The sequence below is a fragment of the Perca fluviatilis genome, chromosome 14 (assembly GCF_010015445.1).
Source record: "Perca fluviatilis chromosome 14, GENO_Pfluv_1.0, whole genome shotgun sequence".
NCBI classification, from domain to species: Eukaryota; Metazoa; Chordata; class Actinopteri; order Perciformes; family Percidae; genus Perca; species Perca fluviatilis.
Window position 1 is genome coordinate 14,823,913 of NC_053125.1, and position 25,372 is coordinate 14,849,284.

Below are 25,372 nucleotides of genomic sequence, written 5' to 3' on the forward strand. Positions count from 1 at the left end.
GCTGAAATGGCGCAGACACTGAGGCGGCATGATAAAGCAAAAAAAAACAACAAAAAAAACATGGTTGATGACGAGCACGGTTGGCCTAATAGGAGAATGTTTCGGAGTTTTTATTTTCTCATGTGAGGGCTGAAGTCGAATAAAACATCCAGTTAAAAAAACGAGAGATTCCTAACCCTTGAAAATGAATAGCCTAAATAGGATCAGTTGTTTTCCTTTTCTTGGATGACGGTGACAGTGTGGTGATGTGGTGTGGAATACATTTGTGACAAGAAAAAAAAAAACGGAATAGCCTACTCTCGAGCCTGGGTGTTATTCCCGCCTGCTGCACTGTGCGTGTCTCGGCAAGGCGATGTTTGACTTCAAATGCCATATTTAGGAAAAATGCTTGATAGTGTTGAGTGACTGGGGCGAGGACGAATGGCATCTTGTGATTGGGAAAGACGGTTGAGCCCAACGAGGACCGCGTTAGAGCCAATCGTATTGGAGAGCTTCTGTGTGCATAAGCGGTGGATGGAGCTACTCTGGGTATACTTCCGCGTCAAATGCGTGTTCATATGTAGGTTGAATGGATGAAACGGAGAGAGCGGAGAGGTATAGGCATGCTGTGATACGGCTCTATATATTTGCCGGCAGGACTATCTTCCTTTTAAAGACAACCTCCTCCTAGCATTAGTTTCCACTCAGTGATGTCGCGTATTTGTGCGGCGCACCTGTAAAGAGCGAGACAGGCAGAAGCCGGCTTTTTTAATTATTTGATTCCTTTTATTTCTTCTGTTCTTTTTCCTTTTGTTTCATGCATTTTCTGAAAGGAAATCATTTCTGTGTTTTGATTTAATAAATATTTCATTTCCTCATTTTATCTTGTTTGTGTTGGCTTTTATGTTTCCAAGTTTGAACTAAGAGAGCGGAATCATCATTTTACAAGCTATTGGCCAGGTGTTTCATTCAGAGATTGTTTGCCTAAGGACGTCCATAACTTTCATTTATAGAAACGGTAAGATATTTTTACACATTTGCTCATTCACCTGAAACATTTTTATTCGATATTTTATCCTGTGTCATATCTTTGAAGACAGTGTGTAGAGCAGATCAGGCATTCACTGTAGTCTAAGGCTGTCTTATTGCATGCAAACGCGATATGAAAGTGACCGTGATGCATTCATGTTTGTATTGACGGCTGATTTTTTTTAACTCTGAATTACGTTGCCTTGGCATATCATAGACTAACACGATAGGACAAGTAGGCTATATCTGCACATGTGCTCATTTCAAAATGTTCCAAGATTCAGACATGGACGCATGTATTGCTCTAGTGTGTAGAAATGTAGGCCTTGGTAGAGTGCTGAAACGTGGGATCCGCATAGTAGTCAGTTATGTTACCGCATCTAAAGTAAAAACGTTATCGTGTTGGAAATATTGGACTAACACTACACATTAGTAATTGAAATAATGGCTGCAGTAAACGAACTAATCAAATGTAGCCTATTTAATTTTTAATCTGAGCTCTTTTATCAATATCAGAACTTGCATTTTATTAAGGATATGAATTTAGAAACATGGCCAAATAGCTACAAATGTGATTTAAACTAAATGATAGGCTATTGTATAGACCGCTTCATCGATTTAAATGTAAAATAGCATATAGGGCTGAGTTGTTACTTCAGTGTAACTCTTAAAAGAAGTAATGCTATATAGGTTAAGTGCAGCGTGTGTGTTGCACTACTTGGAGTTACTGGATGATTCGTTTTAGATTCTGCTATCATAGGCATAATTATTTGAATGGGATTTTTGAATTCTCACGCAGATTTTAATTGTAAAACGTAGACAAGCCTACAGTTCCTATATCTTACTAAAATAAATCACATACTGGGTTTAGTTAATCTTTTTCATGCCAGAGGCCACTAGTATCAGCATTCCCATTTGATTAGGTTTTGCTTTTTATACCTAGCCTATATTAATACAAAATACATATGTCTGTCTTGTAGAAGCAAAGGTAACAGTGGAGCCAATTACATGTGAAATAGAAACAGCAATGCTTAGCTATAATTTCCTGATGTAGCCTAATTGTAGTTAATTAAATTAAACTCTAATCTATAATTTGGCTTGTTTCACCTGAATACCCCAGGGACCCTGGTTTAGGGCCACTGCTCCAGCATTTTTATTGTGTTTTTTTTCCTTTGCATTACATTTTGCTCCAAATGGCACTCAGGCTAGGTAGGTAGCATGAAGCAAAAGTACACCTGCAGCAAATCAATTACTTGATAGTGTATTTCCGGTGTAGAGACTGGGTCTTCGCTGATTGGCTGAGGATCTGAGTAGTTTACTTAGGGCGGACGTGTTCCCGCCACCGCCCCCTTTTCCACTGCGCAAAGACTGAGACCAAAAGTTCGATGTCTGCAGACTTTTCATTAATAAATACATGTGACGCCGATTGAACACCTCAAGGTAAGACACCACAAAGGAATAGTCTGAAAATATGAGCTCGCAAAATCAACTGTGCCGAAAATGTACATAGAAAAAGGGCATTTGACGAGTTACGGTTGCTAGCAAGGTCCAACAAGATGCTGGCAAGCACGCCAACAAGTAGGACATGTTGCTGGCAGAACTTCATAGGAAATATTCGTATTTTAACGTGACATAACGGCCAGCATTATCCAACGTTAAGCTAGCCAAATGCATAATTTATGTACTAGCAAGCGCAGACCCACATTTCGGTGTTAGCTAGCATGCAAGACACTAGCTACATGTATTGAGAATTGAACAGTTTCATAAACGCCGCAGTCTCGGTTCTCCACTGGCTGTGTTAATAAAAGCTTGCATTGGCAAATTGTCCGAACCGCGTACGTACGTTTGACTAACCCACACCGCATGCTGGTCTAACCTTAATAAAGACTAGCATGGAGGTGCAGTTTCACAAAGTTACGATTAAATGCAATAAACAAAACAAAATTTGGCCTTGATTTAGCGTTTGCTAGAGGCAACATTGGTTTGGGATTATTTACTCAGTAATTTGGATTTAGCATGAACCCATTTTCAGTCGCAGTTGATTTTGTTGCGTAGTAGCACAGGTGTCACAGATTAATCAATTAGCTAAGCAAGGCAACTTTCCCCCTTGATCCACCTTACGTTGTAGTTCGCCTAATTAGAAACACCTTACCTTAGTTGGTTTCAATCGGCAGTTTACGTTTTTAACATAGCAATGGGGTTAATTCGGACCATATATGAAGATAGCATGTATTTATTGAGCAATGTAGCAGGTTTACCTTTTTAGTACTATTATGCCATTGCGGTTGGTAATCCTTTTCAGTAGGCTACTGCAGAAATTGCTTCATCAATTTCTGAATTAAAACTACATTACCAGAATATATATTTAGCTGTGAATTTATTCACAATGTGTACACACAATGGCCATCATTGTGACAGTGTATCCCATGGGTTTTTCATTCAGTACATGGAACCGTATTTTGCTATGTGATGTTTGACATTAATGACAGTAATCATAATTAACTACCTGATATCATGGTGATTGATACTGTTACTCATATGTCCACTTGTAAATAGTCGATAAGGATGTTTTAGGATTTATTCAACTCCAGGCAAAGGAACAGGGTATTGTTCATTATAGTTTTTGTGCTCAAGGGCTTTGAGGAAAAGTCTTAAACTGTAATCTATGGTATAACCAAAGGTGTATTCTTTCTACTTTGAAAGAATACTACTACTTTTTTTTTCTGTGCTTATGATTGTAGTATCTGGTCTTGAATATTGAGCAGGTGAATGTGCTGAAGCCACAGGCATCGGAGTTATAGTTGGCAGTCTGCAGTGAGTAATCTTCAGTTGGTAGGTCATGAAAAGATTATATATTGTGGAGCCAGCACCCAGAGCCTGACCAGTTAATTTACCACGAGGTTGCCAACACACAGGATATCTGTGGTCCTGTGGGCATTTTCTTTTGCCCAGCAAAAGAAAATGTTGACAGTGCTGCTTTTTTCCCCAATCACCTGAAATTAACTACTTAACTTAAGTAATACAAATACCACAATTCTTTGTATGCCAAAAAATACAAAAAATATTTTTTATAAGAAATGGCCTAAATCAGGTTCCATTTTATTTGGGTGTTTGTGGTTTTAAGAGCACACTTACTTAAGTAGTGATATTGTGCAAGTTTGCTATAATATGCGTAATGTCGAGCGCACAGGAGATCTTAATTCAAATTAAGTGTCATTGCACATCTCATCACAAGTCCAGCTTTAGTATAGGTAGTACTCAGAGATGCCCACGGAGTGAACTTCCAAAGGCCACATCACTGTGCTTTGTACAGAAATGTGTGCTGCTATCAAAACTGGGTTAGTGTACAGTAGGGCTGTTGGAACGAATTCCAAAGTCAAATATAATTTTAAATGGTAAAAAATCATACCATTCGAATGCTGAAATTACTATTCAATAAATGTTTTGTCTAACATTAGCGAATCTCCCTCTTCTCGCCTTGGCCTACCCTCATGTGAAAACAAAATGCTTTTATAATGTCACGTCTAATAAAGAATAAGTTAGTGGGAGAGAGAAACAAGACATTGAGAGGTCTTAGATCACAGAGCTAACGTTGCGTACCGAGTAATGTTAGTAACATTACAATGGGAGTGACGGGCTGCGGCTGGAAATCAAAAGGATGGGAAATACTTTTAACGTGTCTTTAAAATTGACATCCACTAAGCCAAAATGCTTATGGTATCATTTGTTAGCTTGTTCTTGTTTCCTAACTTCATCGAGAGTTATAGGAGCTTAGTTGGGAGCTTCATGGAGACAGCCAAAGTTTATGTAGCTGCCCTACAGCTGTCAGTTAGCTTGAACTTCATATATTACCTTTTTTAATAGCTGTATTCTCAGTAACGTGACAATCTGCAAGAAGCAGGTTGCTTACAAATCACTAAAATAGTAACAGCACCATTTGGCTTAGTTATAATGCACGTTAGCCTTTATAACAGTTAACTGTTCAGTACATTTGTTAATGTTTAAGTTTTGTTGCTTTGTGTAGGTCGCTGTGCTAGTGGTGGAAAGTGAACATAAAAGTGGCGTGCAAGAAATGCAGTGCGCCATGATGTAGATCCCCTTCAAGGCCAGGCTGATGTTGGACGTCCCTCTTGTGGACAGAACGTGTTACAACAACTACATGCTGATAGTGGCATTGACGTAGTAGAGTAGTGTAGTAAATATTTTTAACAGGCTGCATTTGAGCATTAAACATACGAATATTTGAATATTTAAAAAACAACAAATGCAATACAAATGATATAGATGAAGATTGACAGCTCTTGTATACAGTGGGTGTCTTTAGCAAAAAGAAAAAAGCAGTTTTGCCCCCTTTGTCCTTAAATGTCCTTCCCATCCCCCCTTTTTGTCTTCATGGCCTCTCACTCTACTCCCCTCTGCAGAGCATCTTGTCTGGGCTCTGTGGATGCTGCACAGGACTGTTTTTATTTGGTCCTCATTGTCTCTTGGCCACAGGGTGGCCCTCCCTCTGCATGTGTGTGTGTTATTACTGGAGGCCAGCAATGCAGTGTCACTGCATCACAGCAGCTTTTATAGATATCCACATCTCATACTCTGTATAGGTGTTATGTGGTGAGTGTTGATGTGTTTGTTTGGCTGTATTGGTGTGTAGGCCTATGATGGTGAGAAGCAGAGGTAGTTAAATAAACCTTGTGTCTAAACATTCCATTGACATTTATTTTTATTTTTAAATTATTGGATTGGTGCTCAAAGCAACTGCATTGTAATGTCTAAAGCCTAATTTTAGTGTTTTGTCAAAGTAAGATTAATAGTCTAAGACCTCCGGTAAATAGCTGAGGCACTTAACAGACTGACACGTCACAACCTCAGCGATGAACCCAGTGCCAAATTATCACAAATGTCACTTATTAGTTTTAACCACTCTGACTTAAAGTGTTGTCATTTGTATATGTATGGTTTATGTTGCTTTTCCACCCATTATGGCGGGTAATTCTGTAGCACTGGCATCAGCATCTAATATTAAGCCCAGGTTTAGCATCACACTGTCACCTTTTTTTTTTTTTTAATAATCTATGGCCCGAGCACTTATTATTATTATTATTATTATTATTATTATTATTAAAGCAACAAGGCCAGTATCTGAAAATGTACTTACCCTAAATTCAGAATCAATACATTTGGCATTGATTATTTGATATTAAGTAGCATCAATGTACCCCAATGAGTTAACACTTATTCATAACAATCAACGATCAACTTCTTATTCTTTTGCTAATAGATGTATTATACAAGCAAAATACAATAAAAATGGCAACAAAATGCAAAACCTATACTCATGGATTTCCATATAATATTTACAAGACACAAAAATCCAAAATGGATCAACAAATATTAAGGGTGTATCGAAATCGACCGAAATTAAGTCGCAATCTCGAATTTAGAATACAAAAATGGAATCGTCGATGCTGCCATGTCACGTCTGGTCGGCTTTTCGAGTGGAAAAAAAACGTGTTGAAGTGCTGCAAGTCAACCTCCTTGACAGAAAGAGGAAGAAACCCTTCCTCTTTCACTGAAGTCGCTGGTGTGGAAGTATTTTGGATTTCCAATGAGTTATGACAATGTTCGCATTGTTGACAAAAAAACCACAGTTTGCAAGCTCTGCTATGTGTGTGTACCATATTCTGTGTGCTTACCCTTGCACATTAGCCTAGCAGCTAGCGGAGTTTTCCTCTGTTTATAGCTTAATCCCGACAAAACCGCACGGTTGAATTTCAGCATCCATGCACGTTTTGTAGCCTAAACATAGCAGCTTATATTGGTTATGTTAGAGAGGAACAAGTTAGCGGACTGCCAAGTCGCCCTCTCTGTCTGCTAAGACCGCTTTGCTGGCTCGATGGTGTTTTAAGCCCCCAACCAAGCCTTCAAGGTACCTAACCATTGTCTTATCCTAGTACCTTCCAGGCAGCTCTGCCTGGAAGACGACGTTGGGGGCTTAAAACACCAAACACCGCTGCGGCTGCGAAGCGTCTGCCCTCAGCCATTTCGGCAAACTTTTTTTTCCTTTTTACTTTATTGACAAATTGTCAAGTTTCCAATTGACTGAAGATATACATAGTAAGTTATTGTTACATTATGTTAATAGATGTTTTAAATTTGATAATGTAGTGTGGTACATTGCGATAAAGGTCAGTATATTGCATAAAAGTCTAGTCTAAAAATGGCATAGCAACCTGTGCTTTTAAAAAAAATAATTGTAAAAATTGAAAATCGAACCATGACCATTGAATTGAGGATTTGGAGAATCGTGACACCCCCAGGGATCTAGAGTGCGACCAAAATTTGTAAGGGTGCGACTAACGTTTTTCCTAGGTTGCATCGGTGCACCTAACGTCCTCGCATCCGCTGCCTCTCCACGAACGAAGCGATGTCGTTTATATCAATATGGTTTGATGTTGCGTTACATGACCCATTCCTTCTGTAAAGCCGTGACTGTGTTTGGATCTCTCCTGCGTGCAGCCCCGCCCCGCCCCCATTCACACACACACGGCTCCACTGCAACATGGAGAGACACAGCATTGCCGGTCCAAACTGCTGACATTTGTCTACACTTGTAATTGTTATTAACACAGCTGTATATTGTTAAGTATGAGAGAGAAACCTGTATTGGTAGCAGTGTTTCCGCAGGTAACTCTTATTGCGGCCACCACGATATATATATATATATATATATATATATATATATATACTACACACACACACACACACACACACACACACACACACACACACACACACACACACACACACACACACACACTTGTTGCAGCTGTAGATTTTCAAACTGGTAAAGGAAACCCTGTCTTTGCATTTTATTTTAATCACAATCTGTTTTAATTAAACAACTGAGCATTTAGCCCACTTTGTAGAACAATACAGAGCTATATATCGTGTATCGCCATTCAGCGTTAACAGCGACGCAAGGAAAAATTTGGGTGCACCTAAATTTTGTGCTGGTGCACCTTAGGGCTCTGCAATTAATTGAATTTCGATTTTGGCTCCCAACGATCACCAAAATAGTATAATCGAGAAAAAACGATTATTTGCCATGTTCTGTTTTGCAAGAACACTCTTATTTTGTCTTGTGTTCTGAATGACACACGCATGCGCGCACATCCGCTCCTCCCGAAGCCAGCCAGTCAGGGAGGCAAGTCGTGTGCATATCATCCGCTGGAATTTAAAAACTCAGCGTAAAGAGTAAAGATGGCAGCAGCGTTGTTTAAAACTTTTTCCAGCTTAGTGGGGGTGCATAGACATACTGCTCCAAAACAACATGAAAAAACATTAAATCACCTGTTTCACGTAACGTTACTCTAAGGTACAGTCTATGTGCTGGATTTTTCTTAAGGTTAGCTAACAAATAAGCCCACTGACGGCGACATTATTGTTGATATTTTGGCACAATGTTTTGTAATGACAGTAGTAGTGGTCATAGTCAGTGAACATGTGATGTGAGATGCACATTGTGTTATGTCTGTGGAACTGTTCATTAGCGGTGTAATGTTATGTGTGATAGCTGTAAAGCTGAACCAACTCACAGTAGTAAAACAGATTTTATTCTGATCCAAAGACTCTTTCTTTGAGATAAAGGACACTAACCGATTATACCCTGGACGCTATCCATTATATCCAAATGTTAATGAGTAATCGTGATTTCAATATTGACCAAAATAATCGTGATTATTATTTTTTTTCCATAATCGAGCAGCCCTAGTGTACCTAAATAAAAGTTAGGCGCACCAGTGTGTATTATAAATGGTGATTACAGCAATTCTTGATTTTTATCGGCCATCACTTTCCATGCTGAAATTTTGTAACTGATGGCTTCATATTAATTATATCAATATGTGTTAATCTGTTAATCTTTTGCAAATGTATGTGGACGTTTCCAGTGTAAAGATAGCATTTTCTTGGCAGCAGTGATGCAAGTTAGAATACGTCTATTTGAACATTTGTAATAAGGAGGTATCATTTAAGAGTAGCACAGTGGGAGAGCAAGGCACAACTACATCAATACATTAGATTAAGCAGCACAAACCTTACTCCAAAAAATCCTCACATCCTTGTGTTCCCAATACAAGCATTTAAATACCTGTAAGACCATGTGAGCACATAATGCAGTTTAGCGATGATAACTGTTACTAACAGCATATTAAACAGTTGCAAGAATAAGCAATACATTTGATCATAACTTTGGTGATACAGAGCAGGAAGATATGGAGAATATTCTTTTTCACAAGCAATGATAAACATTTTTTTACATGGTTCACAGCATAAAAAAAACAGGTGTAACTAACTGAATTTTATTTCAGTCGGACTCCATGGTATTTTTTTTCTACAGATGTGTGATTATTTATTTCTTCAAAAGTGTTGGTGAGAAATTGTGCACTTTTACTTTGGAGGCAGGCTGACAATTATAACTCACTTTTCAGTATTATTCTGAGTGGCTCTGATGTAAGGAAGCTGCTGCTGCATAACTACCCCGCTCTCCACCCTACTCACTGTAGCATTGCACCTTCAGGACAAATTGTATTAAAGTATTAAGAGTGCTTCTATGTTGACATTTTTGCTGATCTTTAAATGTTAATCTGTGAACAAAGCTTATTTTCTAGTATGAGTGGTAGAGCAAGGATACCTTTTTAACACTAAGCAGAGTTTTGAGGCGTGGCCTGGTAGCAACGTCTAAGACAGGAGTCGTCCTGCTATCAAGTGATGTAATTTACATGCTCAACCATGTTCCCTAATTAAGATGATTCAAAGTTGGCTACATAATTCAACTGACCAGGTGCAATTCAATTAGTTAATTGTAGTATAGTTTTTGCTCCACAGTACTACATCACACTACACCTTGTTTTTTTTATCAAGGTACAAGTAGTCTGGATCATTTTACAGCATTGTATGTTGTAGCATTTGCCTTCACACACTTCAGTGTGTGGTAGACTGGTCACATCTATGTTTTCAGATGGGATATTTTGAACCGTTACTTGTGGGCTTTTAGTTTTCAAGGACAGGCTGTGCATGTCAGTGTGTGCACTCTGGAGTTCTTCACTCTGCAGCTTGTCACGCGTACTTGGTCAATTTAATCCTCTGAGGAGCTAGTAGCAGAGATTCGTGCCTCCTCACTTTAAGTGCTCAGTGTCACATCAGTACATGCTGATCTCACTGTTTGCTTCAAGTTCAAGAAGTTCTACAGTTACTCAGATCAGTAAATGGACCGAATTGCCCAACTGTTTATGTATGACAAAATCTTAGTCCTACTGCATTCCCCCTCATCAGTCTAGTGTTTGTCAAAAAAGTTTTATCTAGTGTTTTGATCCCATAAAAGCTCTTAAAGAAATGGACTATATGGTATATTGTTTTATATAATCACTGAAATTGACAGATGAAGAAAACGGACGCCAAAGCATTTTCAACCAATGTGTAATTAAATAAAACCATTGTATGTCACTTTGCTGGCAATGCATTAAAAGTATGAATCAGTGTGACTAGAAAGAAAACATAAACACTTATTGTTCAGGCTGACAGATGTTGGTTCCTGTTGTGTATAAGACATACTAACAACAGAGTTTAGTGTATTTAACGTTGTTGCTGCCTCCCCTTATCGCCCAAATCAATCAAAGGAAATTAAACTTATTTAAAAAAATCAATATTTGCAGGTATGGCAGTCACAAATGTTAGCTAGACTAGATTGCTTGATGGCCTTTACTGAAGCTGCTGTTAATTGAAGATATATCCTCAAATGGCAGTTGGGACTTAAATACATAATTTAGATTGATTTACTTCAGAGCTAAAGGACTTGGTATTCTTGGTTGCAGCTTACGTTTGTCATAAACGTCTATCCTCAGGTATAGTAGTGCATCAGGAGTTTGACAAGCGAACAGGATTTGGGCCGCAACTAACAATTTTTATCTTTAATCTTATTTTTATAATTAAGCAATTAATCATTTAGTGTATAAAACATCACAAAATTGTGAATAATAGTTGTCACAATTTCTCAGAACCCTTTGTGACATCATGTTGCTTAATTTGTCGTACTTACAGTGGCTGAACAGGATACAGGCACATAATGTTAGCAGGTTGATTGATTCCATACCCGTTGAATTCCAGCTGTACTTCAGTCAAGAGTTTGATCAGCTGTGAAATCTATCTAAACACCCACTCAGTGACTTTTCCATGTAATTAGCACAATCAGTGATCTGCTAAACAGGGCCAGCACCTCCAGCTTCAGAGGTTGAAGCATGATACATGGCTAAGCCACAAAACAGAGTATAGGAACTGTCAAAGTATTTGAATGAACCACTTGCATGTAAAGGAATTTTGTATATTGTCATAGTGACAATATAGTTAACTTCAGCTTGAGTGTGAAGTCAAAATCGTTCACTGTATTTAAATTAGGAATCTCTGTATTCTCTTCATAGTAACGCTGCTTGCAGAGGTTTTCTCCCCCTTGCGAGAATGCTGTGGGATCTGAGAGTACCAATAACTAAACACACTACACTTTAATGAGTCTTAAAATGCAGCCTGCTCAGTGGGGTAAAATTGTGGAGGTGGATGGGTTTATCTTAGCAATGATGAGAAAACAAAAAAGAACCTTGTGGTTTTTATCTGGGGATAGTTTCTGACGAAAACTATGAGGCAAGACCTCTAGGGAAACAAGATGCTCCACACTCAAATGACTGTACTAAGAGGAGGCTGCTGGCTGCACACAGTGAAAGCCTGACTCAATTTTTTGGGGAAATGCATCTTGCCAAGCTTTCTCTTCCAAGTGTTTATCTAATGAAATATTTCTTCCTTGTGGCACTATCTCAAGCGGGACAATAGCCAGTGTTTGTGCTTTGTACTGAGAATAAAAGGTAAAACATGTGAAATGGAGATTTGAAGTAAGTAATTTTCTTTTAACACAATATGTTCTCTTGTGGCCTGCTTTTCTCCTGTTATATGCATGTGGGGAGTCTGTTAGTGTCTTAGAATTATGATTTTTGGCATATGAAAAACTTGGCTGAACGTTACTTGGGTTTTTAAAATGTCTGTATTTGTGCCCTTTTTTGCCATGTTAACGAAACTGCAAAAAAAATGACCAGTTTATATATTTTGCAGTCACCAACTAGTGTTATAATTTAAGACCTATAGCAGATGGAAAAGCAGCAGTAAGATTAAGTTGACCTGCAGTGTTAAAGCCCCCATCCTTACATGAATGGAATGCTTGCAGTGTATGGTTTTGATGTTGACTGTACTAACCTCAATTAGTATTGCTTTAATCAGTTGAAGTTGAAAGCTGATGAGCAAACTCATTTGACATAAAGGATGTGGCTTGGTGGTAGAGCGGTCGCCTGCCAATCGGAAGGTTGGTGGTTCAATCCCTGGCCCTGCAGTCCCATGTCGAACACAACCCTGAGTTGCCACAGATGCTGTGTATCGGAGTGTAAATGTGTGTGAATGTTTATCTAATGAGCAGGTTGCACCTTGGGGTTGCAGCCTCGGCCACAGTGTATGAATGTGTGTGAATGGTTTAGTTTAGTTTTTGGGTATGGCAATAATTGAGTTATCTTTTTGGGTCATGTCTGTTATTTTTAGTCTGTAAGGCAAAACAATGGAACACAGTTAATTGCATTGTTTTACCCCTTGAACTGTGAAACCATATTTAGATACTCAATTCTTTTCATATTTGTGCTTTCTGGAATAGAGTAAGAGTTTTAGTATAGGAGGGATGATATTGATAAAATCCTTCATTGTGATTTTCTATCACAATGTTGATATACAGGGTGATACAGTAGATTTTCTGGCAAAACGGCAGAGTAAGTTGTTTTACCTTGATGTGTTGGGAAGTTTGAGCGTTGATTCAATTAGCACTTGTAGTCTGCAGCGGTCCATCTTATGTAACTAGTTTACTACCATCTCTTAGGGCTGGGCAATATGGCCTAAAAGAAAATCCCAGATTTTTTTATTTTTTTATTTTTGTCCTTACTTAAAATCAATCTGCAAATGACAAAGAAATTGTTCAAAACAAGTTTTAACTTTATTTAGTTTTGACTCATACACACACACACAGGGCATGTATACCATTATGATTATTCATGCAATTTTGTGGAAATATAAATTGGTTTGAGTTTTTTCTAGGGCTGCAGCTATCAATTATTTTAGTAATCGAATATTCCACCTATTATTCCATCGATTAATCGAGTAATCGGCTAAGAAACACTTGGTAAGAAATACTTAGTAAGCAGCAATAGTAAATATTTATTATTGCTGTTTACTAAAAAAAAAGGAAACCTGTAGCTTGTATATATACAAAAGACAGGTTTCCTTTTTTAGAAAAAGCAAAAAAATTTAATTCCAAGACCCTTAAAAAAAAAAAAAAAAGAAATACATTACAATAGTACATTTTTGGTGGCCCAAATGTTAATATTTTTCGCCCCATTCCCCTCCTTGCCTCTGGCTCTTTGCACTGGATATGCAAAAGAGCTGTTCACTGACCAGAGGGTAAATGTGACACGAAGATTACAGCAGGGCTATTCAACTACACTGTTCTGGGGGACACATTTTCAGAAGCCTAATACACAGTGAGGAGCATAGATATATCTATGGTGAGGAGAAAGAATAAATAATGCATGATGATGTCATTCACGTGCATATTAAGTAGCCATGCTGTGGGGAGGAGCCGGTTTGTCTCCGGCAGCAGCTAAGTTTCCAAAGATTAGAAGCAAACTAATAAACAGACTACAAACCAACAGCTTTCGTTTTAGCTTGTTGGTAAAACATGGCTATTAGCAGAGTAGCATGCTGTAGGCTAGTTGTGTAAACAGCGCGGTGGACGAGAGCAGCAGACACTAGCTTCCTTGTGTCGGGTTGGCTCCGTGGAATGGTTGAGTACACTGGATGTTTGTTACAGAGATGATGTAGCAGCATAGCCTAGATACCAGCCGAACTTAGCCCCGCCCACAAAATTCGAGGTCGGGAAGTTCGGTCTGGAGTCGCTCCGTTGAGAAGCAATTATTGCCCGAACAGGATCTGTTCGGACCAGTCAGATTGTCGGACAGATGATCAACAGAAACAGAATCAACCACGTCACCAAAGAACGCTTGGGTTGAATTTGTTGAGATGTGTAGATTCCACCATCGCGTCTGTTACAGAAGATATCGACAGCGCATTCATTTTAAAATCCTCAGCGGAGGAGCCTCAACAACTGCCCGAAAGCACAGTAGCGTTATATGGTGGAGCGAGATAGGGAGAGACTGAAGAGAGGGAGTGCCCAGCGGCGCTAGAACAAAGCCGTGAATCAGAGAAAACGTGTTTTCGCCGATTCATCTCTAGAAATGCGACTGTAGCAAGCATGTCAATATCATTAACGTTATCCACATTTATATTTACACGCAACAAATGATATATCCAGCTTCAAAAAGGTCTAAAAGTTAGAATGAATGCATTGTGCAACGAGTGGTTGCTATGGAGACGATACACAGTGTTGAGTTCTGTTGACAGCTGAGTTGAGTTCCGTTGCTCTGATTGGATGTAGGTCTATCCAATGAATGCAGAGGCATTTTTTTTCCTGGTTCGGTTGGAACACGCCCCATAATCACAGCCCAATGGAGCAGTTTCAGACTCACATTCTGACTAGAATCTGAGTATGACCACGTCAGGCTAGTAGCAGCATGTTTGCAGCTTAAAATGATCCCAAACTTTCTGTCGTTTTTCTCTCGCCTGTCTCTCCTCTTGGATCCTCGCTATTTTCGTCTTCCTTCATTTGTAATCTGGGCCGTCAGTCTTGTGTTTATATACTGTCTGTGCTTGTGTTGTGTCCGCAGAAGTGCAAACCTCTTGTGCGCTAGTAATAATCCTCCGTGCGGAAACACAGTGAGCCATACAACCTTAATTACATTGATTTAACGAAGCTTCGAGGCAAAGAATTTTGCTTCGAGCATTTTTTGTAGCACCAGAGCACCACGAGCTGCCGGTCATTTCGGGGTAGATTATGGTTAAGTAATGAAACGACTAGGGATGGGCATCGTTTGGATTTTAACGATTCTGATTCCAATTCAGATTCTTCCTTTCGATTCCGGTTCTTATCGATTCTCGATTCTGATTCTTTGAGTGGTGGAGTTGAAACGGGTTAGATGCTTATTTCACAAATAAGAGGAAAGTTTTATTTTGATTCATAGGTGGGTTGCAGTTTTACAGCTTTTACAATTCAAAATAAAGCCACACTAGAGCTCCGCTTACTGTGCTGCACGGCTGCAACACAACAAGCGCCTGGCTGCTACGGAAACCAAAACTTGCGCACATTAAATTTGGAACCTATGATCAGATTTGAAACCAAATCCTCCAAACGATTCCAATAAAGAAACTATTCCGATGGAATCCTAATTTTTGAAACTATTCAGATTAGGAATCTGTTCTCGATGCCCAACCCTAGAAACGACAAGGCAGCATATCTCTGTCCAAAACCCATCCAAGTCCAGACAGTCTTTTTTTGTCTAAACCAACCCGAGCCCAACATTTAATGTAAGCTGAAGCACTGAGTTGGTGTTACATCAATATTTAGCACCTGCAATAGTCGGTGTTGCGTTTATGCGTTGTCATGTAGGCTAAATAGCAAACCCCAGCACTGAAAAAGTAGTAGCCCAACACAGACAGTAGGTCCGTCATTTTTATTCAGAGTATTGACTGTAAAGTGATGTGCAATGGTGTCCCATGGTGGGATACTGCTGCAATTGAATGTTACATCAAGTAAGCAAACACCAAAAAAAACAGAGCGGAGCCAGACCCTGACCTCACGACAGCTGCAGCTGCAACGGGAAATTAAACTCAAGTTGGTAACCTTGCTAGCGATTTTGTTGTTAGTTAATGCTGTTAATTGTTAGCTTTTTAATTTTATTGTTAACGTTACCAGTTAGCTAACGTTAGCCTGTTTAATGTTAACCGTAACGTTACAGTTAACAGCCAACAAGTCAGCAGCTGACGATAACGTTACGTTAAAAGTCAAAACTATAAAGGTTGATGATTGATCATATAATCATTTTCATGATTTATTTGTTAAAGGGCACTTTCAATTATTCTAATTATAATGTGGAAAAACAAAGTTTTTAATTTCGGGGTGGTCCACATTCATTTCAAGACCCCTTAAGTTGTATTTTGTGACGGTTTCAGGAGGATGGTGAACAAAGTTAAGAGCCCTGGCTTGGGTTCGGATTACTTGACGTGGTGCTTTAACTTCAAATAAAAATGATGGACATACTCATTGGCCATATGTCTTTGGAGATTGAGACTAGGTCAACTTCTTACTGGCCTTGAACAATTGACTGTCCTTGTCCAGACTCTGTAAATGATCGTCACTTGTGTTATTGTTTCACCTAGTGAATGAAATGTATGTGGTATTGAGTCAAAGGTTAAAGCTATTGGCTGTATGGCTGTAGCTTCTATTTTTGCTTAGGTTATGTAGTCAGTTGGTTTTGACCTTGGTTTAGGGACATGCCAGTGAATCAAATTAGTTATGTATTTGCACTTGTGCACTGCAATATTGGCAATTCAGTTTGTCTAGCTTTCATTATGCTAGTTTACACATGGCTTCTTATCTGCCACATATAACACTGGACTGAGCATATTGTCAGTGACGTAGGATGTTGTTACTCAGATGAGAATGCACGGTTAAGTAGGCTAGATGTTTTGCATTTGCCTTTCAGTCTACAAATTATCTTGATTCGAACTTTGAAGTTCCATAACAAAAAGATAAATATCTTTTCAATAAAAATCTTCACAATTTCTTATAGTTTTTGTTCAATTTGGTGCGAATTAGCACTGGCCAATATGGAGAAACTCAAATACCACAAAACTTTTTTTACCGAATACCTATATCAATATTCCAACAATATTATAGTTGACTATTAGTGCTTTCATGAAATATCTACACAAGGAGTGTTCTAAAAAAAACAAAAACAAAATCAAATGTGAATATAACAACTAAGTGGTAAAGGCAAGTAGAACTGCGAGAACAGTCTTGTAAGTTTAGAAAATTGCAACAATTAACTAATGCAGCCGCAAAAACCAGGAAAAACAGATATGCCATATTAGATATTACAATATCAAAAATCGATATTTAGTATCTGTGTATCTAGGACTGTGACGGTATAGAGTTTTTTTTTTTTCTTACCGCAGTGAAGAGCAACGTATTCCTGCGATATTGCATTTAACTGCAATCCCCTGCTACGAGAGTAGCGTAAGTTAGAGCAAGAAAGTCAGGGTGCCTTAAGTGAGTGACGTCAGTGGCTGTGTGGTTCTCAAGGAGACGAAGTGCTGAGTAGCGTATGAGTGTGGCTGTGAGGAAAAACAAGACGTAAGAGAGGTAGCAAAGAGTTAAAAGAGAACAATAAAACGACAAGCTTCTCAAGACACTGGCTTTATATGTTGTCAATACTACTGGTAAAGTGAAGGGAATTACCCCAGAAAAAGCATGGGCTTAAACCGTACAACATATGTTGCAGCACAGTGTTTCAGAAAGCTGTCAAGTATTTAAATTATTATTTTTTTTTTTGGCCGAGGCACTCGCAGCAAAGCAGGCTAGCAGCTGAGCAGAGAGGGTGACTCGGCAGTACACAAATTTGTTTGTCTTTCTACCAATATAAGCTGCTCTGTTTTAGGCTACAAAAACATTCATGCAGGCTGAAATTCAACTGTGCAGTTTTGTTTTGTCAGGATTAACCAATAAGCAGAAGGAAACTCCACTAGCTGCTAGGCTAAAGTGCAATGGGAAACAGTGCAGCGGTAACGTTAATGTGTCCACCTCAGCTAAGAATGAAGAAATGTCCTTCCCTAACGCGTATTAACAATAAAGGTTACCTGTAGATATCACTATCACAAGTACTCAAACCTAGAAATAATTCATAATTGGACACAAAAAAGAAATCCCCATATTTATTGGACTGTCCATCCTCTTGTGCAAAGCTGAAGCATCGAGCAACTTAAGTTTTTGTCCTCCATGATCTCTTGAATATCGGATGGAAGACAGCCAGTGATAACAATAATTATTGTTTTTGTTATACTTATATCACACGGCATATGCACTCCTGTCACTTTCACAGAGTCAAAAATATAATAAAATAAATGAAAATAAATTCGGTGATGTCATCGAGGTTGTCATGTCACCACCAGTATTGCGGTGCGTCACTGGCCTACTCATATCACGATATTGATATATTGCCCAGCCTTAGTGCGAATGTAAAATAATAAACAAACTTATCAGCAACATATGATGATCCACATTTTCTTTACAGTCCTGGTTATCGGCAATGCGCTCCGGCAAAAATGCATTCTCCCTACTGATATGCTTTCTTCTGTGCACAGAGATACCCGCTGATGTTCTTTCAGAGCAGATCTAAATATCCAGATAAATTTACTGTTATGTACATTGTCATTTTTAGTCAAGCTCTCAGTGAACTCTGATCACACACACTCACAGTACACTTCCAGTTTTTCACACTTGGATAAGCTGAGGTCATAATTATTTTCTAATCAAATAAGAGTCCAGAGCGGATCTACAGCTGTTTGATCTGTCTGACACCGAGCTCTTTTCAATTTCAGTTTGCGTGCATTTATGTGCATCATGATTCGCAGCACAGCCAATCGCTTCAACTGGTGGCAACAGCTGAAATGTGACAGTGTTGTAACACAATTAACCGAGAAAAGCAAATGAAAAAGAAACTGCGCGTTCAAAGGTCAAAGGGTTCCTCTTCAATCATGATAGCTGCACTGACTTCATAAAAAATTGGTACAAAAGTCTTTCACTGAATGTGTAAACTGAGAAAAAGGAAAGGGGAGGGAGGATGTGTGAAATCTCCAGTATACAGTACATATATTTATTGACGTGCATATAGGCTACTTGTATGGACCACACTATGGGAGCACTTAACGGTATAATTTGGATGGTAGAGATATCAAAAAAAAACTTGCAAGCAAGATGGCATAAATAATTTTATCTTTTTTTGGCTTATGAAATAGGATTGTTTTTAATTCATTAAACATTAAACATCTCTATGGCTGAGTATGGTGAAACACTAAAAATGGCACATTGGTTTGATATGCTCTCCATTAAGACGTAGTGATCAGGTTTAAACCTTTCAACTGTACATTTGCAATGCATCACTTGAGTAGAGAAAATCAATTTGCATTTGAGCATGTCACGTTGACATTTTCGCTAGATGTAACTAAAAAGAAACTACCGTATTGACCAGAATATAAGACAACCCCGATAATAAAACTTTCCCCTATCATTGTTTATAAAGATAAAGCTGTTTTCACACATACTGTACAGACAATTGGCTTCTCTTTCCACGTATTAAAAGTTCAATTGCGGAGTTGACGTTCCAACCAAGGTTATAATTGTTAACAAAAACGAACGAAATAATGAAAACTAGGTGGGGAAAAAACATTGTCGTGAACTGAAATGAAAAAAAAACGAGGCATTACAAAAAACGATAACTAAAACTGTAATGTCTGTTTGCAAAACGAACTAAAATCAAATTGAGTAAATTTCCTTAGTTTTTGTCTTTGTCAATGTCTTTCATAGAGCAATTAACGTTTATATCTTTCAGAGATGACATTTCCGACCATAAACCTGTTTTATACAGTCTATGCCATAGACATAAGTTTCCGACTGGGAACCCAAAAATTCTGACATTCCATGTCAAATTGAACACAACATGGTCCATGCCCCTCGTCTGGCATGATGGCAGTACCGAAAGTCGGAAGAAAGCGGCAGAGTCCTATTTGATTATGACTGTCAGATAAAAGCAAGTGCCTTGCAGTGGAAGGTGGTACAATATGTGGACAATTTATTAAAAGGAAAAATCCCACAAATTTGAAAGCACATTTGAGAAGCGTGCACAGGGACCTAGCTTACCTTAACAAGGTAAAGGAGAACGCAAAGCCCCCCTCCCTCAAAACCCCGGTACAGGGCATGGATGTATGGGTACAGGGCTAGGCAGCATGAATGAGACAACTGTAGAACAGAGAACACTACAGGCGTGCTTTGAAACGGCAACCCGGTAGCTGCTGGTTAGTAAATACGCAGGAACCCCAAAAGCGAGAGGAAGCGTGGGTTAATGTGTATTGATACTGGGATGTCTATTCTACGCAACTGTGTGAGTCGATTGACTTCAAAAAGTTTGCCACTTTACTCAAACAATTGTGTACAATCTTGTGAAAAAAGCCATATTGACAAATGCAGACAGTTTTGATGAGCTGATAGTCTTAATTAGCTTTGTAGCAACTCATTTGGCAACGGCTTGAATGAAACAGACGTTTACTATCAAAGTTACGCACTAGAGCTTTAAAGGCATTAGTGGATCTTTCTTAATTTCTGTTTTATATACCGGTACTCTTTCCATATGTTTCTGTTTCTATTTTATAAAATGATTGCCTATCCAGCCCTGCACACTGCATTTGTTCCTTTCACTGTATCTTTGCGGGTTCCTGCTCCATACTCCTCCTGCTTGTCTTCCTCCCCTCATCGTTTTTCTTCTCATCACCACCACCATGTCTGGAGTCACCCTGTGTCCCAGCATATAGTCACTGGACTTGACTAATAACAAAATAGTAATAATAAACTTAAATGATTATAATATTAAAGTTTAATACTTTCCATGCTGTATTTACATACAAGGACTATAACAAAATAAGACAAATAAAATAACTATAACTAATAACTATTCCCTCTTAAACCTGCTTTGATCTAATGCACACATTATTGCCAAACATGCACCTGTAATGTCTCTGCTGCTGGGTCCTGGTCCTGGCTCATCAGTGCTCTTGCTGACAGTGCTATTAATCTTGGCCTTTCCACTATGGAAGATTGGTAATTTTGCCGCATCTTGTTCTAACTGTACTTCTTTTTGACCTCAACTTCTCAGTGCCGCCCATTTCTTTTTCATCTTCACCACCTTTTTTTTCTTTTCAACATTTTTGGTTTTCTCTGTGATCATAACTTCAGGGAAGTTTCCCAGCCGAGGATCAGGCTGAGCCAATCAGATTGAACAAAACACGGGAGCGGCCAAAATTGAAATATGACCGCCTGCTGGTTAGGCCCCTGATAGACCGGCCGTTGAGGAAATCTCCCGAACCTCCCGATGGCCAGTCCGCCCCTAGTTACTTCTGTTTGGCACCACTTGTAGTTGTGGATGTATATTGGTGTTTAAAAGTCTAAAAAATATATATTCAGGTCAATTTATAAATGGGACACTAAATTCTCAGTTTTCTGCTGTATTTTTATTTTATTTTTTCACTTAAGTTGCTATAGTCTGTGTGGATCTTTAATCTAACTTTAATTTACCAACACATAATGCAGATGGAATAATAGCCTAAACATAATGTCTAGTAGGTACAGTAGAGTGAAGGGGTTGTGTTGGTAGAAGAACCTTCAGAACGTTATTATGGACACATGCAGCCACTTTTGCGTCCATGCAAACCCAACCCCACTTGCTGATAAATTCTCCTGCTGGTTCGGTAATGCTAAATTGTAAAGCAAGTGTCAGTTTACCATCCCGGGTTCCACAGGAGGCGGAAGCGCTTGAGCTGCATGGCCGGCTCGCAATTTGCAGTGATAGTTTGGGCAAGAAAACACACTGATGTATTTTAAATGGTATAGGTATTAGAAATAGCCTAGTATCACTGTTTGTGATTGTGTTTACCAGATATTTGACAGTTGTGAATCACTTGACAGGTGGTGAGAAATTTGCTCCTGGTGTGAACAGACAGGCTACTACTCGCACAAGAATTGACATTCTGTGTGAACCGGGCATTATAGTTTATGGTTATCAGCAAAAGAGAAAGGGAGAAGTTTTTTTTTTCAAAGTTGTAAGTTATTAGTGTATATAGTGTAATATAATTCTCAGTTTGGCTGGTATACTTGTATGTCAGATAACATGGTGTGGCACCTTAAGTTCAGAGGTGAAAAAACTTTGAAATAATAAAACTGTAAAACTTGCTCAGATCCAGGTTGCTCAGCAATACAGTTCACTCACAACTTATAACAGCATGGCTGTTACTGCTAACTAGAATAGTCTAGTTAATAGAATGAATCTCATATTTAAACTAACCCTCATTATGGGGCCGGCTACTCTTCTCAAAACACATGTAGGCCTATACCTGAACACGGTTTGTTATGGTTCGTGGGGCAGGTTGGCCCAGCTTGTTTTTGTTGGTGTTTGTTTTGTATGGCTCTTTTTAACCTTGATAATTTGTCAGTTTGTTTTTGAAGTATGAGTTTAAGACTTATGGGAAACTTGTAGATCATTTCATATTCATGTTTGCAGTTTAATGCTTTGTGTGTGCTAAAGACTGGATAACAAATGCAGGACATGTCAGCGTAACTTAAGCATTAGCTATATTGCTGGATGTGAGCAATCTGAGCAGACCAATTGATTTGTTCTTTCCAATATCATTGATCATCCTTGTGCAGCACTCCCATCCTTTTTACTAATTTGCTATTCCTCATGCTTAGCGTTAGTTCATGCAGGACACGGAAGTCATACGCCCGCTGTTTGAATTATCATTCCTATCAGACACACACCAATCACAGCCATTCTCACATCAAGGTGGTCCTTTTAAACGTGACTCCCTCCTCACTGATCCCTGCTACACTGACTCTGCGTCACTCTCTGCTGCTGCTGGCACGTTTAGCCCCACCACCCTAGCTTCCACCTTCCTAGTTCAGAGTCCTAACATGACTCAAAGTTTAAAATGGTTTTCAATGTTTCTTTTAGCGCACTCTTTTTTTTTTTTTTTATGTATATACCCAGGGGGGTTTCTACGGAGCCCCGGAAGTGACATGTAGAGGAAAAAAAAACCATGTACTGGGGACAAACACTTACTATACTTTTTCGAGATCTTGACTTTGTTTTGCGAGATCTTGAGTTTCATTTGCGAGATCTCGCAAATCCAAGAGTTGTCTACGGAGAGCTTAGCCACTGAAAGTAGCAGACCCACGGGACTGCGCCCGCCCATGTCGCCCTGCACTGCGCATGCTCATATGTCGGTTCTCCCGAGGTCCTGTAGCTGCAATAATGGATATAGCTAATGGTTGTAATGCACCATGTGTTCTATTAGTACATCCATAGTATTTTATGTATGGATGTATGTATGCTGTAAAGCCTGTAATGTGGATGTAACCTTGAATTTCCCCTTGGGGATCAATAAAGTATCTATCTATCTGTAATGTCATTAGCGTTTCCCAAACTGCCGGGGCTATCAGCTAGTAGCTAACATCAGCGGTAGCTAGCATGGGTGTATTAAAGCTCCATTTTGTAATGTTTTGAGTTGGTTCTTAGCAAAAACCCCTTTGTTCTTTCACAAATATGTACTCATTCATGTGTAATTACTTCGACCAACTAATCAAAGTATTCTCGTAAGCGTAGAATCTGCCATTCAGAATACATTTGTAGGGGTTTCATGATACCAAAAATTCAGTAGTCTGTGCCAATACCAGTAAAATAACAATATTTTCGATGCCGATTTTGATACCGCAGTAAAAAAAAAAAGATTTCCCAAGATTCCTTGTACTTTAACTTGAAACTTCTTTATTAAAATATTAAAATATCTAAATGTCATAAGAAGACATACAAAACATGTGCAATAGAGCATAGAACAACATAATAAAGTGCAATTAATGGTCATAGTGCAACTAGTGTCCCCAGACACATTCCAGACTTCCAGGCATCTTTTCAAAAGGTACTGTGCAAGAACAACAGTGTTTCTAACAGTTGTGTGACCAGAGACGTTACAAACCCCGGGTAAATATTGGAGATGTATTTGAAAGATGGAAACCGCTTAGAGCCCAAAAAGACAGTGTTGGCTATTTTCCTCCTAGGTAGCTAAGCATTAGCTTCAGGCTAATTTATCACGGCTACAATGGAAGGGCATTTTATGTCATTTCAACATTTGTGTACTCGCATTGAATTATATTGCTAGAGTACCCGAGTTGGTTACTTGCAAAAACAATTGAGACACAGTCTGTAAAGTGATCCCGACTGGTCCTGGCTAACCGTGGCTAATGCCGCCATGCTAACTGCTAGCTAACGTTACCAGAGGAGCAGGCAAGCGGGCCACAGCTGTTTACAACATATAGCCTGTTCAGCGGCAGTAGCAGACAACGGTGACTTATTTGAAGCCAAGAGAAGAGGGCTATAAATCAGGAAGAGAGGACCGTGAGTTTGCAGTGAACATGCTGTTTTTTAGGTCAGGTAGAATTTATCTTCGTCGACTCTCGTTCATAGCCTAGAAATCTAGATGCACCCTAGCAGCAGCAAAATTATTTTGCAGCCAGGAGGGTCTAGGCACTCTCTGTTGACTTGCGAGCTGGAAAAACCAAACTCTGGTCAGGCTAATCACATTGTGTATAGAGTCGGTGGGCGGGCTTATGGCCGCTGCTGGGAACCGCGGTCTTTTGGAAGACTTGGAGTTGAGCTTTTCTTTGAGAAAAGAACGAAGAACAGCACTGAAATCATTCTTAAAAAAGGAAGATGTGTTTGGAGTTTTGCCGACCGGATACGGCAAAAATGTAATCTATCAACTAGCTCCGCTACCTTCTTCGTTGCTCTATACTGGTTGTAGCGCTATCCTATTGCGTGCAGAGGGAATTTGAAAGACAACAGTTTATCCCGCCCCTCGGATTGAGCCCAGTCAATGGTGAGTTCCCAGACCCAACATCTTGATGTGGGTCTGGCTTGTCAGGCTATCTCGTTCATATTTTTTCGAAAAAATATGTACTGGAAGTAGAAGGGTCACTTGTTCGTAACCTCCTACTTCTGAATGTATCGACTGGAACACTCGTATACTGCCCCCATCAGTTCTGGAAGAGGTGCCTACGGTGCTTAAAAAAATGGGCATCGTCGGTGTTTTGCCATTTCAGAACTGGAAGGTATCTGTAGTATCTGTTCTCGTGACATCCATACTCGTCTGTATTCTGCCATGTTGCGCCTCCATCTTTAAAATACATTAGCCAAAGAGGTACATACCTCCGCGTTTCATGCTTTTACACCGTGACGAATGCCAGGGGGAGATTACTCTATCTGCCAGCAGATTTGAAAGCCTGTTAAAGATGGAGGAACACACTGATACTTTACTAACATTAGCTTGCATTTGTTTGGGAACTGATGTTCTGATGTTAGCAATGAAATGGTAACAAAATAATGAAAATGTAAAACTATTATTACACTGGAAGGGAAGCCTCATGGACAAAGTTGTACTTCTTGGAATAATACGGCCTCCGTAGGAGTTAAAAACGTGATTGGAATGGGAGGGGCTGGAAAGTAATATTGAGTTG

General features: G+C 39.2%; 1 protein-coding gene across 5 annotated transcripts in view; it reads left to right on the forward strand.

Annotated features, from left to right (window-relative positions):
* The first annotated feature begins 605 nt into the window (after window positions 1-605).
* Window positions 606-25,372, forward strand: part of elavl2 (ELAV like neuron-specific RNA binding protein 2) — a 49,352-nt gene continuing 24,585 nt past the window's right edge. For 3 of the 5 annotated variants that reach the window (XM_039823058.1, XM_039823063.1, XM_039823061.1), the window contains exon 1: window positions 2,340-2,448. The gene's annotated coding sequence lies outside the window, so the exon portion shown is untranslated. Of the gene's footprint in view, window positions 998-2,339; window positions 2,449-25,372 lie in introns of those variants that run through there. The other 2 variants (XM_039823062.1, XM_039823059.1) reach the window with 2 other exon arrangements.